Here is a 16,100-nt window from a genome sequence, read left to right as displayed (position 1 = left end):
GTCTGTCTGTTCTGTGGTGACATACAAAACCCTGCACTCTATTACATTTATATAATCTGCCATCCTAATGAAGTCATGTTTTTATTGTGCATGTGACATGAGAGTGAATTTTGCTTCTTACTTCCCTTGCTTGGAATTATTATTATTACTAAGTTTTCTCCTTATCTCCCGCTCTTTCTGTTTGTTTTTTTGTGGTGTGGCGCCACCTGCTGGTTCCCCATTTGTTAATCATTTTTATGTAAAAAAAAAATTTAAGAACCTTGTTTGAGCCCTTTCATTTTCTGGTCTTTTGCCACATCGACAGAGAGAAAAGTATCCTTCCACAGATTAGTATCAAAATATTATCAGAATCAGTGACCAATGGAGTTATCACAGAATCCCCCAGATGATCTTTCTCCTGTTTCATTATCCAAACTGTTTTGGTCAATTAATGTGATGACATCTCGAAATAGAAAAGAGTAGAAAAAGTTTTCATTGATTCAAGAAGGCAAAGGATGAGAGAACATCAAGGACACAAAGGAGAGAATAAGAATGTGATGAAATCTTTTGTAATTTTTCTTAATCATCTATTGAACACATGTATTTTTCAATCACATTGGCCAAGGTGCAATTTTTCCACCGACCGGACAACTCCTTCAGCAAATGAAATACTGTTGAGAAATATCAGGTAGAGTGGTTGGACGTTCAAAGGTGCTGAATTACAATCTGCTGCCAAATGATGTTTTTTTGGGGGGAAACATGTACTTCATAAGGTGAAATATATGACACAGACCATGCTGTACTGTAGAAAAAATACCCAGCCCACGGCCCCAAAGAGACTGGAACAAAAAGCCACCATACAGCCGGTTAGCTCAGTTGGTTAGAGCGTGGTGCTAATAACGCCAAGGTCGTGGGTTCGATCCCCGTATGGGCCAGGTGTCTTTTTACCAACATAAATTAAGTGTAATATTATTTTTATTATTTATATAACATCAAAGAATTCTGCAGCACTTTACAATTGAGCGGGACATGTACAGACAATAAAGGCATTACAGAGTGACACAGGAGGAGCGAGGGTCCTGCCACAATCTGTAAGGAAATAGGGGGACACATTAGGTAGAAAGTGCTTTCATGTGTCATCCAGCCATCATTAGGGCATTTCAAATAATGAATACTAATAATTTGGAGATCGATCAGTAATATGAAGTTTCTGTGCCCAGGAGCCGGCGGTTATATACAGCTGGACGCTCACTCATGGTGTTTAACTCATTATTTTATGCAGTTTTTAATTGTGTAAAAAACTGCAAAATTCCTGAAATAATTAACTTGATGCAGATTTGAAGAAAATAAATGCTTCATTAATTCAAATCAACAAATGCACGAGAAGTAGGAAATATCTTTTACTTTGCTGATCCTGGAAAAATGCAGGAAAAGGAAAAAGTCCTAAGTAGGAAAACTGCACGAGTGGTGATGTGAGCGCGCAGAGCAGAGTCCTGACAGTGAGGACATTACATGCTGTTAGGATTTGCTTTCCTACAGGGCTGAATTCCATAATTGATAAACATGAGCGCAGGAATAGCAGTGATCTCTGAACAGGTAGCGTGGCCGAGCGGTCTAAGGCGCTGGATTAAGGCTCCAGTCTCTTTGGGGGCGTGGGTTCGAATCCCACCGCTGCCAGAATCCTTTTTTTTCCCAATATAATCTCCTGTGATTTATTTAACATTGTCATTAATCATTATGTGTGTTTTCCTGCCAGTCTTGTTTCTCACTTAAAAAATAAACATTATCTATTTTCACTTTATTTAATTTTTTTTTATTTTTATTTTATGACCACAAAGAAAGGCTAGAAAATGTTTTAAATTGCATTCGCTTTTTCCGTTAAAAATATTTTTAGATATTCAACATATTTTTTCTCAACATGAGTGAGACTAGAAACAATTATTTACACTGGCAGTATCTCCCTTTTTTATTTATTTATGCCTTATTTTCTATTTTGGATTCTGTTACTTATTTAGTTTTTTCATTTAGCCCTCACATTGTGCACCTGTAAGGTTTTTATAGATTTTTTGGGGCTTAACATATGAATACATTCTTTTTATTGCTGACCTCTAGTGATGATTGAGTGCTCTGTATGGGAATCTAAGAGGTCGGACCCTCGGATCGGCAGTCAATGGAAACTCGAGCATTTTCCCTGAAGACCCTAACAGGAGGGCAGAGGGGGCATTAAAATCACTGCACTGAAATGGATGGAAACAGCATGGAGAAGACCCCTGGAAGCTTCATGACTCCCAAGTCGCTGCTGGGAACAATGTTGTCAGAGTATTATGCCCCTTTTACACATCAGTTTTTTGCTATCAGTTGCGATCTGTCAAATTTTGAAAAAAACTGATCCGGAGATTGATGCTGCCGGATCCGCTTTTTTCTCATAGGCTTGTATTAGCGATGGATTGTGACGGATAGCCTCACGTTTCATCCTTTGTTCTCCGGATCCATCGAAAATTGTTTGGTAGCCGGAGACAACCGACAAAGTAAAGTTTTTTTGTACGTCAAAAAAACGGACAGCGATGGATCCATCGCCGTCCGTCGTTTGCTAGGATGGAAGCCTATGGTGCTGGATCAGTCAATGACGGAATCCGGCAATGGATTCCATTTTTTTAACTGAGCATGCTCCGATTCAATTAGCCAGATCCGCTAGTCAGATCCGTTCAAATAACGGATCCGTCTCATCCTTCCTTCAAGATGTGGTTTCAATCCATAAAATCCTTGGTGACCTGATGCATGATTACTCGGTAGGAAGACTGATCTTGTGCAAGTCTATTTCCTCCAGGGTCTTCTCCACCATTATCTTAATAGTTTCAAGCCATCAGGTTGCTCGTCTTCCTCTTCACTTCTATATACTATTCAAACACAATTTTATAGAAGGAAAAGGTAACATGAAAAACAGCACTCACCCAATCCTTCTCTCAAGATGTGGTTTTAATCCATAAAATTGGTTACATTGATATTTGCAGAGGTACAGGTGTCAGGGGAGTTATTTCATAAACAGTGAGACCTGCCGGATAACTTGGTGGACCCGTAGAAGCACCAACAAGGTGTTAAACGGCCGCAGGTCTCACTGTTCATGAAAAAACTACCCCTGACATCTGTACCTCTACAAATACCTTTTCCTTCTTTAAAATTGTGTTTGAATAGGTTACAGAAGTGAAGAGGAAGACGAGCAACCCGATGGCTTGAAACTATCAAGATAATGGTGGCGAAGACCTGGTGGTCCTCTCTAGGCTTGCCCAACTTCAGTCTTCTTACAGAGTAATCATGCATCAAGTCACCATAGCTCAAGATCGAGTCCAAAGCCATTAAAATAAATGAAATAAACAAAGGCCAATGGTTAGGATGAAAACAATTTACTTGTTTGAAGAAAATGGAAAAGTAAGAAAAGGACAAGGCACTGCTGAGATTCGAACTCAGGATCTCCTGTTTACTAGACAGGCGCTTTAACCAACTAAGCCACAGCGCCAGACACTGCCACCTTTATAAATAATCGTATAACAGGAGACTGTGGGTTCAAATCCGGTGGCTGTGATGACAGGATTTCACTTCTTTTCATTATGGCAATTTTCCATTTTTACACTTTTCTCCTCCCTTTCTTCCATCAGCTATAACTTTTGGATTTTTCTGTAGAAACAGCCATATCACGACTTATTCTGCAAATTGCACTTTTGAATGACACCATTTATTTTATCGTGCAGCTCCGGAGAGTAAGAATAAAAATTCCAAGTGAGGCAAAATTGTAAAAAAAATAAGTGCAAATATCCCCGTATCTGCCATTATGGGGTAGATGCAATGTTCTGATTGCCTCTTATTGCATTTTTTCGAGTGTTTTAGGGTGGCTAAAAAAAAATTTGCAATTCTGGCTTTCATTTTTTTTTCTCATTGTGCCATATATCGATCTTAAGGCTGGGGTCACACATGGCGTAAGACAATACGCCATGTATTATACGTCCGTACTACGGCCGTAATACGGAGAAATGTTCCCAAAATAGTGATCCGTAGTCAGGGTGTGTCAGCGTATTTTGCGCATGGCATCCTCCGTATGTAATCCGTATGGCATCCGTACTGCGAGATTTTCGCGCAGGCTTGCAAAACCGACATCTAATGGATTTATGTGCTCAAATGTTCGGGAAAACATATATACAGTATATATATATATATATATATATATATATGTAATTGTGACACATATATATATATTCTGTATTTAGATTTCAATCAGCGCGATATCTGTGAACAGCCGGTAATTCAATTGCCGGCTTTTCATTTCTCCTGCACAAACCCGACAGGATATGAGACATGGTTTACATACAGTAAACCATCTCATATCCCTTTTTTTTTGCATATTCCACACTACTAATGTTAGTAGTGTGTATGTGCAAAATTTCTGCGCTGTAGCTGCTAAAATAAAGGGTTAAATGGCGGAAAAAATTGGCGTGGGCTCCCGCGCAATTTTCTCCGCCAGAGCGGTAAAGCCAGTGACTGAGGGCAGATATTAATAGCCAGGAGAGGGTCCATGGTTATTGACCCCCCCGTGGCTAAAACCATCTGCCCCCAGCCACCCCAGAAAAGGCACATCTGGAAGATGCGCCTATTCTGGCACTTGGCCACTCTCTTCCCACTCCCTGTAGCGGTGGGATATGGGGTAATGAAGGGTTAATGCCACCTTGCTATTGAAAGGTGACATTAAGCCAGATTAATAATGGAGAGGCGTCAATTATGACACCTCTCCATTATTAATCCAATTGTAGGAAAGGGTTAAAAAACACACACACACATGATTGAAAAGTATTTTAATGAAATAAACACAGCGGTTGTTGTAATAATTTATTGTTCTCTCAAATCCATTTGCAGTCCCTCGCTTGGCAACATAATAAACGCACAAGATACATACCTTCTGATGTACTGTCAGGTCCAACGATGTAATCCATCTGAAGGGGTTAACTAATATTACAGGCAGGAGCCCTGCTAATGCAGCTGTGCTCCGTGCCTGTAATCCCCGGCGAATGAATGAAATGTAGGTCATTGACCTACATTTCATTCAGTCGCGGTGAGGCGCCCTCTGGTGGATGTTCTCATGAACTGCAGCCTGGGAACTTTTTCCCACGCTCCAGGTCATATGAGGACATCCACCAGGGGGCGCATCACCGCGAATGAATGAAATGTAGGTCAATGACCTACATTTCATTCATTCACCGGGGATTACAGGCACGGAGCACAGCTGCATTAGCAGGGCTCCTGCCTGTAATATTAGTTAACCCCTTCAGATGGATTACATCGTTGGACCTGACAGTACATCAGAAGGTATGTATCTTGTGCGTTTATTATGTTGCCAAGCGAGGGACTGCAAATGGATTTGAGAGAACAATAAATTATTACAACAACCGCTGTGTTTATTTCATTAAAATACTTTTCAATCATGTGTGTGTGTGTTTTTTAACCCTTTCCTACAATTGGATTAATAATGGATAGGTGTCATAATTGACGCCTCTCCATCATTAATCTGGCTTAATGTCACCTTCCAATAGCAATGTGGCATTAACCCTTCATTACCCCATATCCCACCGCTACAGGGAGTGGGAAGAGAGTGGCCAAGTGCCAGAATAGGCGCATCTTCCAGATGTGCCTTTTCTGGGGTGGCTGGGGGCAGATGTTTTTAGCCACGGGGGGGCCAATAACCATGGACCCTCTCCTGGCTATTAATATCTGCCCTCAGTCACTGGCTTTACCACTCTGGCGGAGAAAATTGCGCGGGAGCCCACGCCAATTTTTTCCGCCATTTAACCCTTTATTTCAGCAGCTACATCGCTGAAATTTTGCACATACACACTACTAACATTAGTAGTGTGGAATATGCAAAAAAAAAGGGGATATGAGATGGTTTACTATATGTAAACCACGTCTCATATCCTGTCGGGTTTGTGCAGGAGAAATGAAAAGCCGGCAATTGAATTACCGACTTTTCACTAACAGCGCTGCGTATTTCTCGCAAGTCACACTGCTGGTCCGTGTGGAATCCGTATTTTTCTCGCCCCCATAGACTTTCATTGGCGTATTATTTGCGCAATACGCTGACAAAAGCAGCATGCTGCGATTTTGTACGGCCGTAGAACGCCGTATAATACTGAACCGTAATATACGGCTAATAGGAGCAGCCCCATTGAGAAGCATTGTGCCGTATGTAATGCGAGTTTTACGTACGTAGTTTTTGCGCTCTTACGTACGTAAAACACGCATGTGTGACCCCAGCCTAATAATTAGTTTCATGCTTGGATAGATTGGACTTTTATGGACGAAGCATTATCAGTTATGTGCAATTTCAAAAGGAGGAAAGGTGGGTGATTTGATCTTTCAAATATTATTATTTTTTCCATATTTTTACATTTTCTTTTACTTTTTACTGTATTTAGTAGTTGTCTTAGGGAACGTGGATTTTCAGTCATTGTATCGCTTGTATTATAATTTTATTTTATTTATCTAGCACCAACAGTTTCTGCAGAACTTTACAATTAAGAGGGGACATGTACAGACAATGAAGACATTACAGAGTAACGGATAATTCACCAGTTACAGGAGGAGCGAGGGTCCTGATCACGAGCTACAATCTATAAGGAAATGGGGGGACACAATAGGTAGAACGTGCTGTCGTGTACGGTCCGGCCATCTTTATAATAGTGGTGGCCCACTACGGCTGGATTTAGGCTCCAGTCTCTTTGGGTTTTACCACTTCCAAGTGTATATTTTCCTCTCTCCAGTTTTTACACATTAGTTCACTATTGTCTCCAGTGACTTATTTCGCACTTATCAAGTATACTCAAAATGCCTAATGTTATGTGTGCTTTGCCATGAAAATAAAGATATTTGCTGATTCAAATTTCACCAGAAATCATAAAAGTGGCAAAAAGATCCAATTTTGGCTACTGCCTTACACATCCACTTTAAAACACCCTAAAATCCTACATGAAGACATATTAGAACTATTGTTGAGGGCAAGCGTCCCCTACTTGAGTTTGTATCGGGTGCTTGAGTACGCACCGAGTATCGTGGGTGCGTGAGTCTCTCCCCCGCATGTTTCATCTCTGATAGACAGCCAAAAAAACCATGCGGGAGTAGCTTGCCATACACAAGCAATCGCCTCATGCTTTTTGGCTGTCTACAGGTGCAAAATATGCGAGGCGGGGACTCGATCATGTCACTCGAGCACCTGTGATACTCAGAGCATTCCAAAACACCTGATGCAAGCTCAAATAGCGAGCACTCGCACTCAACACTAATTATGACCAGTTAATTCCATGGAGAAATGGAGACGAACTTGGTAGAAATCAACCAGTCAAGGAGACTTTAGTCGTGTTGTTGGCTTCAGACAGCAGTATTGTGTGGAATATGATATAACTTTGGAATATATCTTCTTAGGCCACGTTCACATGTTCAGCATTTTACATCAGTATTTATAAGCCAAAATTGGAAGTGGAACAATCAGATGAAAATTTTTATAGGAGCATGTTGTCACAATTCAACTGGTGAGTGACCTGGGACCAGAGGGCATCTTTCCTGACCCTAACACTAGGGGGTCCCCTAGCTCGCACTGTTCCCCGGGATACTTCAGATGGTCAAGGTGCCGGGGCCTCCACCCTTGCCTTATCTCCTACAACAGCCCTACATCTGTCCCCTCCCCCACCCAGGAAAGAGAGACGCTACTGTGTACTGCTGTACAATAACCCGACACACCAAGGGACAGAGACAAGGGTACAAACAAAATGCCACACACTCAAAATATACACTCATGTATAACAGATGTAAACAGATGTATTCACCAGGGTCTGTAGGGAGGGGGAAAAAGTAAGACAAGAAAGGATAAGGAATTTCCAAGCATACAAACCAAGCAACAGTCGCTAATAAACTGCACCAGCTCTCCTTTTCCACACCAGCTCCTCTCACTCCAGATCTATGCAGCTAATGCTAACTCAGACAAGGACCTGCCCAGCAAGCCAAGCTTTTATATAGAAGAGGAATGGTTAACTGAGCACAGCTGAATGCAGGAATCTCCAACATGCCTGATTATCCCCTGTTCTGTTGAAAGAAACAAACACATTTAATACACGGGAGAAGTGCTTCTTCTCAGCGCTGGAGTAAGGGCCACCAGATGCTGCGGACTTCTGGCTCCACTCTGTTGCAGTAACTCTGTCACACGTCACCACTTCTGCATTTCTCATCAACTCCAGGCTTTGGCTTACAAATACTGATGTAAAATACTGACCAAATACTGAATGTGTGAATGTGGCTTTAAACAACTAAGATGCTATATCCACTATCCACTTATGAGCCACTCCTTCCTACCCCCAAACTTCTTTAACTTTTCATCTGTTCTAAAAAATTTGCTAAAGCCAATCATTTTGGTCAAAATAAGTAACACTTCTGGCTCACAGAGATCATATATCTGCTGCCGATTTAGGTCTATGGAGGCAGGATGAGCAGAGGGAGGTCCAGACAAACACACACCTGTTCTTCTGACAGGAGCTAGACTAGTTTAAACGAATCATGGGAAAATTCATACTGACATGTACATTTGTATTCCACATGTAATATACTTTTATTAATAATGGTAACTGTCATTACTATTAGACCGGGGTTACGCGAACATATGTTGTATCATGAGAGAGAATCGGACCAATTATGCAAATGACACTCCGCTCAAGCACTGTCAAAGCTAGAGCCGACTGTCTGATAACTGTGCCTCTCTGGCATGAAAGTTATTCCTCCATTGCCTCCCTTGCCGGCATGCGGAGAAATCGGACTGCAGTCGTCTGATTTATACATCCGTGTGGGTGAGACCTTAGACCCTTCTAGTCCTTTTCCATCATGACGGGAAGGAAAGTATCCTTCCTTTCTTTAGTGTCAAACTGTCTTCAGATCAGGTGACCAAGGAAGTGACAACATGATCGGAGCTCCCCAGATGCTCTAACTCCTGTCTCGTCATCCATATCCTTTTGGTCAACCAATGGGACAACCTCTTGATATAGTTGGGAGTAAAAACAGGTTTCTGTGTCAAGAAGGCATAGGATGACAGAAGTTCAAGAATACAAAGAAGAGGGTAAGAAAGTGATGGAAGGTTTTGGAATTTTCTTAATCATCTATTAGCCACATGTATTTTTCATTCATTTTAATCAACAGTGGCATACTACTTCAACAGGTGAAATATTGTAGAAACATATCAGGTAGCATGGCCAAGCATTGCAAAGTGCTGTCAATGGATTTTTAAGAACACGGTACAATTTTTCTATATGGTCTCTCGACTCCCATAACTTAGTTATTAGTGATGTGCGAATATACGTGTAATAATTATAGGGGATAACTCAGGAGACTCTTTGCATGGAACAAGACAACTACAGGACACAGTTTTATAAGTGGTAAAGTCTATATTATCACACGGTGATTCAAACAGGTGCAGAGAGAAACTCAAGTCCACAACACTTGGTGTAAATATTAAATGCAGCTTAACAGTCTATAGGAAACTTCAAAGGAAAATGCAATCACGCAGAAAGTCTATGAAGCACAGTTATTCTCGCGGATTCTTGACACGAATAAGTCCTTGTTTTAGTCCAAACACAGATAGATATGCTTATAAGGCAGTTCAAGCAATGTCTTATCTCAACCAGGGAGGCCTGGGTGATAATCTCAGGTTTAAGCAGAGCAGCAATAGCTTATATGTCCAGCAAATGCAGATGGAAGTAAACATGAGCAGCAGATGAAGGAGGATTACTGGAAACTGGTGTATGCAGCAGGAACTCAGAGCAGAGTAGCAGGATCACCACACAGGTTCACAGGAGCAGGTATATAGCCAGGGAGTCACCAGAGTCAGGAGCTGGATGCAAGGCAGAATACTCTAGCACAGACTGAAGGCTGGGGTGGAGTTTTATAGCAGGAAGACACAGTGCACATGAGACCAAAGACACCATCTTGGAAAAGGGCAGTAATGCACAAAAGGTAATAAAAATGTTCAGAGTCCTGACAATACGCGTTACTCAAGATTTCCTGAGCACGCTCAGGGGTCCCTAGAACCAGGGTACCCCCACATGTATTTATGCTGGCTAACAGATGTAAATCATTCATTTGCGGCTACAAAAACTAAATGTCTGAGCAATAAAAAATACTCGGAGGACCCCCGGGCGTGCTCGAGAAATCTCGAGTAACAAGTATATTCGCTCATCACTGTTACTTATCATCATCGTACAATATTTTCAGTTAAACATTTCATGCATTCAAATTTCACCAGAAATCTTAAAAGCAGTAGAAAAAGCCAATCTTCCCTTCTGACGTGAAAATAAATTGAAAATTGGCAAATTCAAGAAATTATCAACAAAAATAAATTAAGGTCCCACCGAGATTTGAACTCGGATCGCTGGATTCAGAGTCCAGAGTGCTAACCATTACACCATGGAACCAGCTGATGTGCTTCTGACATTGACCCTTCTTGGTTCTCCTAAAAATAGTTTACAAGACAGAAATAGGACTCCGGTGTTTTCAGGCCACACTGGACACTTGCATCACAATCCACATCAATGTGAATGCAAATTTATAGGAAAAATGCTCAGGTGCCAGACAATTATATAACCTTGTATCATGGTACAGTCGGTATACCCAGTTTTCCCTGTGTCGAGAAGGCAAAGGATGACAGAAGTTCAAGGACAGATTTATGAAGTGATGAACTTTTGAAATTTTCATTAATCATCTCTTAGGCACATGTATTTTTCAATTTCTTTAGTCAAGATGCAATATTTTGGTTGATATTATTTGGGCACTGTGTGTTGGCATTAACTGACTGGGATTGTTTTATTTATTTTTGTACATATTATTTGAGCACTATATATTGCTATTATTTGTGCTCTGTATTTTGATACTGTATTAGCCTTGTATAGTGGTTTGGTTCTGTATTATCTGGGCACTTTATATTGGTTTGTTTGTTGTATTTTTTGAGCACTGTATATATATTGCTATTTATGGTTTGAGATTTCTTGGTACATATTTGCACATTGTATGTTGCTAATTGTTTCACTGTATGTTGGCAGCATTTGTTTTGTAGTGTCTGAGTCCTGTATTTGGCATTGTTTGGTTGTTTTTGGTACATGTTATCTGAGCACTAGAAGTTGGTGTTATTTGAGATATATATAGTGTTATTATTTTTCCACTGTTTAGTGTTTTTATTTGTTTACTTTTTGGTGTTGTATTGTGTATTTGTTGTGTGCATTATCTTTTGATGTTTTGTGTATCTGTTTTGTGGATTGTGCTTTTGTGTTGTGTATTTGTTGTCTGTATTGTGTATCTGTGAATGGGTTATCTGTACACATGAATGTGTTGGGTCTTCCACAGTGAGAGATGTAGAAATGAAAGTTGTAGATGTTGAGATTAGTGATGAATATACTCGTTGCTCGGGTTTTCCTGAGCACGCTCTGGTGATCTCCGAGTATATATTAGTGCTCGGAGATTTAGTTTTCATTCCGGCAGCTGAATGTTTTCCAGCTATTAGCCTGCTTGATTACATGTGGGGATTCCCTAGCAACCAGGCAACCCCCACATGTACTCAGCCTGGCTAGTAGCTGTAACTCATTCAGCTGAGGTGCTGAAAACTAAATCTCCGAGCACTAAAAAATACTTGGAGGTCACCCGAGCGTGCTCAGGAAATCCCGAGCAACGAGTATACTCGCTCATCACTAGTTGAGACCAATAAAGAGGAGCATAGTGAGGAAGAGTGCTGAATGGTGCAGAGAGATCCAAGGGAATCTACAAGGATTTTTATATGAACCAGGACGGAAGAGAGAGGATGTTTTATTAATTGAACCAGATTACTTGGGCACTGCATGTCGGTATTATTTGGGTATTGTAAACTAGTACATTAGTTTGATATAAGATGGTATTATTATTTTTCTGGCATTGTTTGTACACTGTATGGTGCCATTATTTGGTTTTCATTACTTGGGAAATGTAAACTTGTAATAGTTTGGGTTTGGGTTTGTATATTGTATTATTTGGGCATTCTATGTTGATATTTGTTTTTTTGGCATTATACGGACACTGTATTTTTCATCTGTATTGTGTATTTCTTTGTGTGTATTGTATATTTCATGTGTTATTGTGTATATTGTGGCTAAGTATACTGCCCAGCAAGGGGAAGTCCTCCACCAGTAGCTTCAGGACCCGGATTTCAGGGGCCTCCTGATTTTGCTGGGGTCTGCATCTGGTGCTTGAGTTGGAGCTGAAGCATTTGTTGCTGGGGCTTACGCTCCTGCTGATGTTCTGTAGCTTATGCTGACGTTCTGCCACTGCCTCGTGACAGTCTGCTGTTTCCGTTGCCTCACGACATTCTGCTGCTGCCATGAGGATCTCATAGGAGGCCTTGTTACCTTCATTGAGTCTGGCCAGGACAGCTTGCAGGAGTGTATCCAAGCCTGCCTGGTGGGGGAGATGGGAAGGGGGTGAGCTGCACACTGCTGGACTGACCACTGGCAACTGGCTTCATGGAGGGCCTGAGCTGGACTACCCCTCTGCTTGACCAATATTGTTTTCCTCCTACTCCCCAACAACCGTAGCATTGGCTATCTCCCTGGCTCTGCCCCTGGTGCCACTGGCCATCCTTGCAATTTTTGTATCACAAAGGGTCAATTAAATTCCCTTACACAATAGAGAAAAATGAATTAATTTATGAGTTTGTAGTGTTCTTATTAATTACGGGTGTGTATGATTCTTGCTCATACGTGAAAGCTGAGAGTCAGGTGCTGGCAACCAAGCAGGTTCCATGGTGTAATGGTTAGCACTCTGGACTTTGAATCCAGCAATCTGAGTTCGACTCTCGGTGGAACCTGAGCTTTTGTTGACTTTCTTGGATTAGGTTATAAAACATCTCCATTAGTGATGAGCGAATATACTCGTTACTCGAGATATCTCGAGCACGCTCAGGTGTCCTCCGAGTATTTGTTAGTGCTTGGAGATTTAGTTTTTCTTGCCGCAGCTGAATGATTTAGATCTGTTAGCCAGCATAAGTACATGTGGGGGTTGCCTGGTTGCTAGGGAATCCCCACATGTACTTATGCTGGCTAACAGATGTAAATCATTCAGCTGCGGCAAGAAAAACTAAATCTCCGAGCACTAACAAATACTCGGAGGTCACCCGAGCATGCTCGAGAAATCTCAAGTAACGAGTATGTTCGCTCATCACTAATGTCCATGTAAGACTCTATGGTGGATTCTCATTTCTTTTTTGTACTATGCATACACAGGGCCAGGCCACCACTTCCTAGGCTGTGCATTTAGCCTTCCATGGGCAGGTAGTTAAACAGTCAGGCCTAGGTCCTGCTCTGCTGGCACATGGAGAGGTTTTCCACTAGAGATAGGACCATCCAAATTGGGTGCACCTTGTCGCGGTTGGATGGCTTTTACTCTTCTTTGTATACAGCCATAGACCTGACAATGGATCTCGGGATGTTTTTGGCAAATGAACATTATTATGCTTCTAGGATAATATTATTTATTATTATTATTTATTTTTAGAGCACCACGGATTCCACGGTCTGTACATGAGGAGGGGATGCATACAAACACAAGTATAAATTACAGAGAACAAACTAACAATGACAAACAGGCACAGAGGAGAGGACCCGGCCCTCGTGGGATTACAGTCTATAGAATGTCCAAATGGATGTCTGTGCGATTTCTGAAATATATCAGCAACATAAAGAAATAAATAAGGAAATGTAGAAATGAAATATATTAAAAGGTAAAAATAAAATTTAAAACAAATGTTTAAAAGCATCTAATTAGTTTTCAAAACTAAAATGCCCCAAATTGACGTGGGATTAGAAACGCGTCTCTGCAGGATGTATCACACATGATTGGATTAGATACATGGCACTGCGGGCTGTATAACACATGATGGGCATTAGATACATGGCACTGCAGGCTGTATCACACATGATTGGATTAGATACATGGCACTGCGGGTTGTATCACACATGATTGGATTAGATATATGACACTGGGTTGTATCATACATGATTGGATTAGATACATGACACTGCGGGTTGTATCATACATGATTGGATTAGATACATGACACTGCGGGTTGTATCATACATGACTGGATTAGATACATGGCACTGCGGGTTGTAGCATACATGATTGGATTAGATACATGACACTGCGGGTTGTATCAAACATGATTGGATTAGATACATGACACTGCGGGTTGTATCATACATGATTGGATTAGATACATGGAACTGCAGGTTGTATCACACATGATTGGATTAGATACATGACACTGCGGGTTGTATCATACATGATTGAATTAGATACATGGCACTGCGGGTTGTATCACACATGATTGAATTAGATACATGACAATGCGGGTTGTATCATACATGATTGGATTAGATACATGACACTGCGGGTTGTATCACACATGATCGGATTAAATACATGGCACTGCGGGTTGTATCAAACATTATTGGATTAGATACATGACACTGCAGGTTGCATCAAACATTATTGGATTAGATACATGACACTGCGGGTTGTATCATACATGATTGGATTAGATACATGACACTGCGGGTTGTATCACACATGGTTGGATTAGATACATGACACTGCGGGTTGTATCAAACATGATTGGATTAGATACATGACACTGCGGGTTGTATCACAAATGATTGGATTAGATACATGGCACTGCGGGTTGTATCATACATGATTGGATTAGATACATGGCACTGCGGGTTGTATCACACATTGTTGGATTAGATACATGACACTGCGGGTTGTATCAAACATGATTGGATTAGATACATGACACTGCGGGTTGTATCACAAATGATTGGATTAGATACATGGCACTGCGGGTTGTATCATACATGATTGGATTAGATACATGGCACTGCGGGTTGTATCACACATGGTTGGATTAGATACATGACACTGCAGGTTGTATCATACATGATTGGATTAGATACATGAAACTGCGGGTTGTATCATACATGATTGGATTAGATACATGACACTGCGGGTTGTATCATACATGATTGGATTAGATACATGGCACTGCGGGTTGTATCACACATGATTGGATTAGATACATGACACTGCGGGTTGTATCATACATGATTGGATTAGACACGTGGCACTGCGGGTTGTATCATACATGATTGGATTAGATACATGGCACTGCGGGTTGTATCACACATGATTGGATTAGATACATGACACTGCGGGTTGTATCATACATGATTGGATTAGATACATGAAACTGCGGGTTGTATCATACATGATTGGATTAGATACATGACACTGCGGGTTGTATCATACATGATTGGATTGGATACATGGCACTGCGGGTTGTATCATACATGATTGGATTAGATACATGGCACTGCGGGTTGTATCATACATGATTGGATTAGATACATGGCACTGCGCGTTGTATCACACATGATTGGATTAGATACATGACACTGCGAAAGTTGTATCATACATGATTGGATTAGATACATCTCACTGCGGGTTGTATCACACATGATTGGATTAGATACATGACACTGCGGGTTGTGTCAAACATGATTGGATTAGATACATGACACTGAGGGTTGTATCACACATGATTTGATTAGATACATGACACTGAGGGTTGTATCACACATGATTGGATTAGATACATGGCACTGCGGGTTGTATCATACATGATTGGATTAGATAAATGGCCCTGCGGGTTGTATCACACATGATTGGATTAGATACATGACACTGCGGGTTGTATCAAACATTATTGGATTAGATACATGACACTGCGGGTTGTATCAAACATGATTGGATTAGATACATGACACTGCGGGTTGTATCATACATGATTGGATTAGATACATGGCACTGCGGGTTGTATCACACATGATTGGATTAGATACATGGAACTGCAGGTTGTATCACACATGATTGGATTAGATACATGACACTGCGGGTTGTATCATACATGATTGGATTAGATACATGGAACTGCAGGTTGTATCATACATGATTGGATTAGATACATG

At 41.0% G+C, this 16,100-nt stretch overlaps 4 non-coding genes across 4 annotated transcripts; 2 read left to right on the top strand and 2 right to left on the bottom strand.

Moving 5' to 3' along the window:
* The first annotated feature begins 1,574 nt into the window (after window positions 1-1,574).
* Window positions 1,575-1,656, top strand: TRNAL-AAG (transfer RNA leucine (anticodon AAG)). The gene has a single exon. It is a non-coding gene; the product is annotated as a tRNA-Leu (tRNA).
* Window positions 1,657-3,419: 1,763 nt separating this feature from the next.
* TRNAT-AGU (transfer RNA threonine (anticodon AGU)) lies at window positions 3,420-3,493 on the bottom strand. The gene has a single exon. It is a non-coding gene; the product is annotated as a tRNA-Thr (tRNA).
* A 6,904-nt stretch (window positions 3,494-10,397) lies between these two features.
* Window positions 10,398-10,469, bottom strand: TRNAQ-CUG (transfer RNA glutamine (anticodon CUG)). Its single transcript has one exon. It is a non-coding gene; the product is annotated as a tRNA-Gln (tRNA).
* Window positions 10,470-12,811: 2,342 nt separating this feature from the next.
* On the top strand, window positions 12,812-12,883 carry TRNAQ-UUG (transfer RNA glutamine (anticodon UUG)). The gene has a single exon. It is a non-coding gene; the product is annotated as a tRNA-Gln (tRNA).
* Window positions 12,884-16,100: the final 3,217 nt, after the last annotated feature.

This window comes from Ranitomeya variabilis, chromosome 5 (assembly GCF_051348905.1).
Source record: "Ranitomeya variabilis isolate aRanVar5 chromosome 5, aRanVar5.hap1, whole genome shotgun sequence".
Lineage (NCBI taxonomy): Eukaryota > Metazoa > Chordata > Amphibia > Anura > Dendrobatidae > Ranitomeya > Ranitomeya variabilis.
This window is presented reverse-complemented; position numbering and strand designations above follow the sequence as displayed.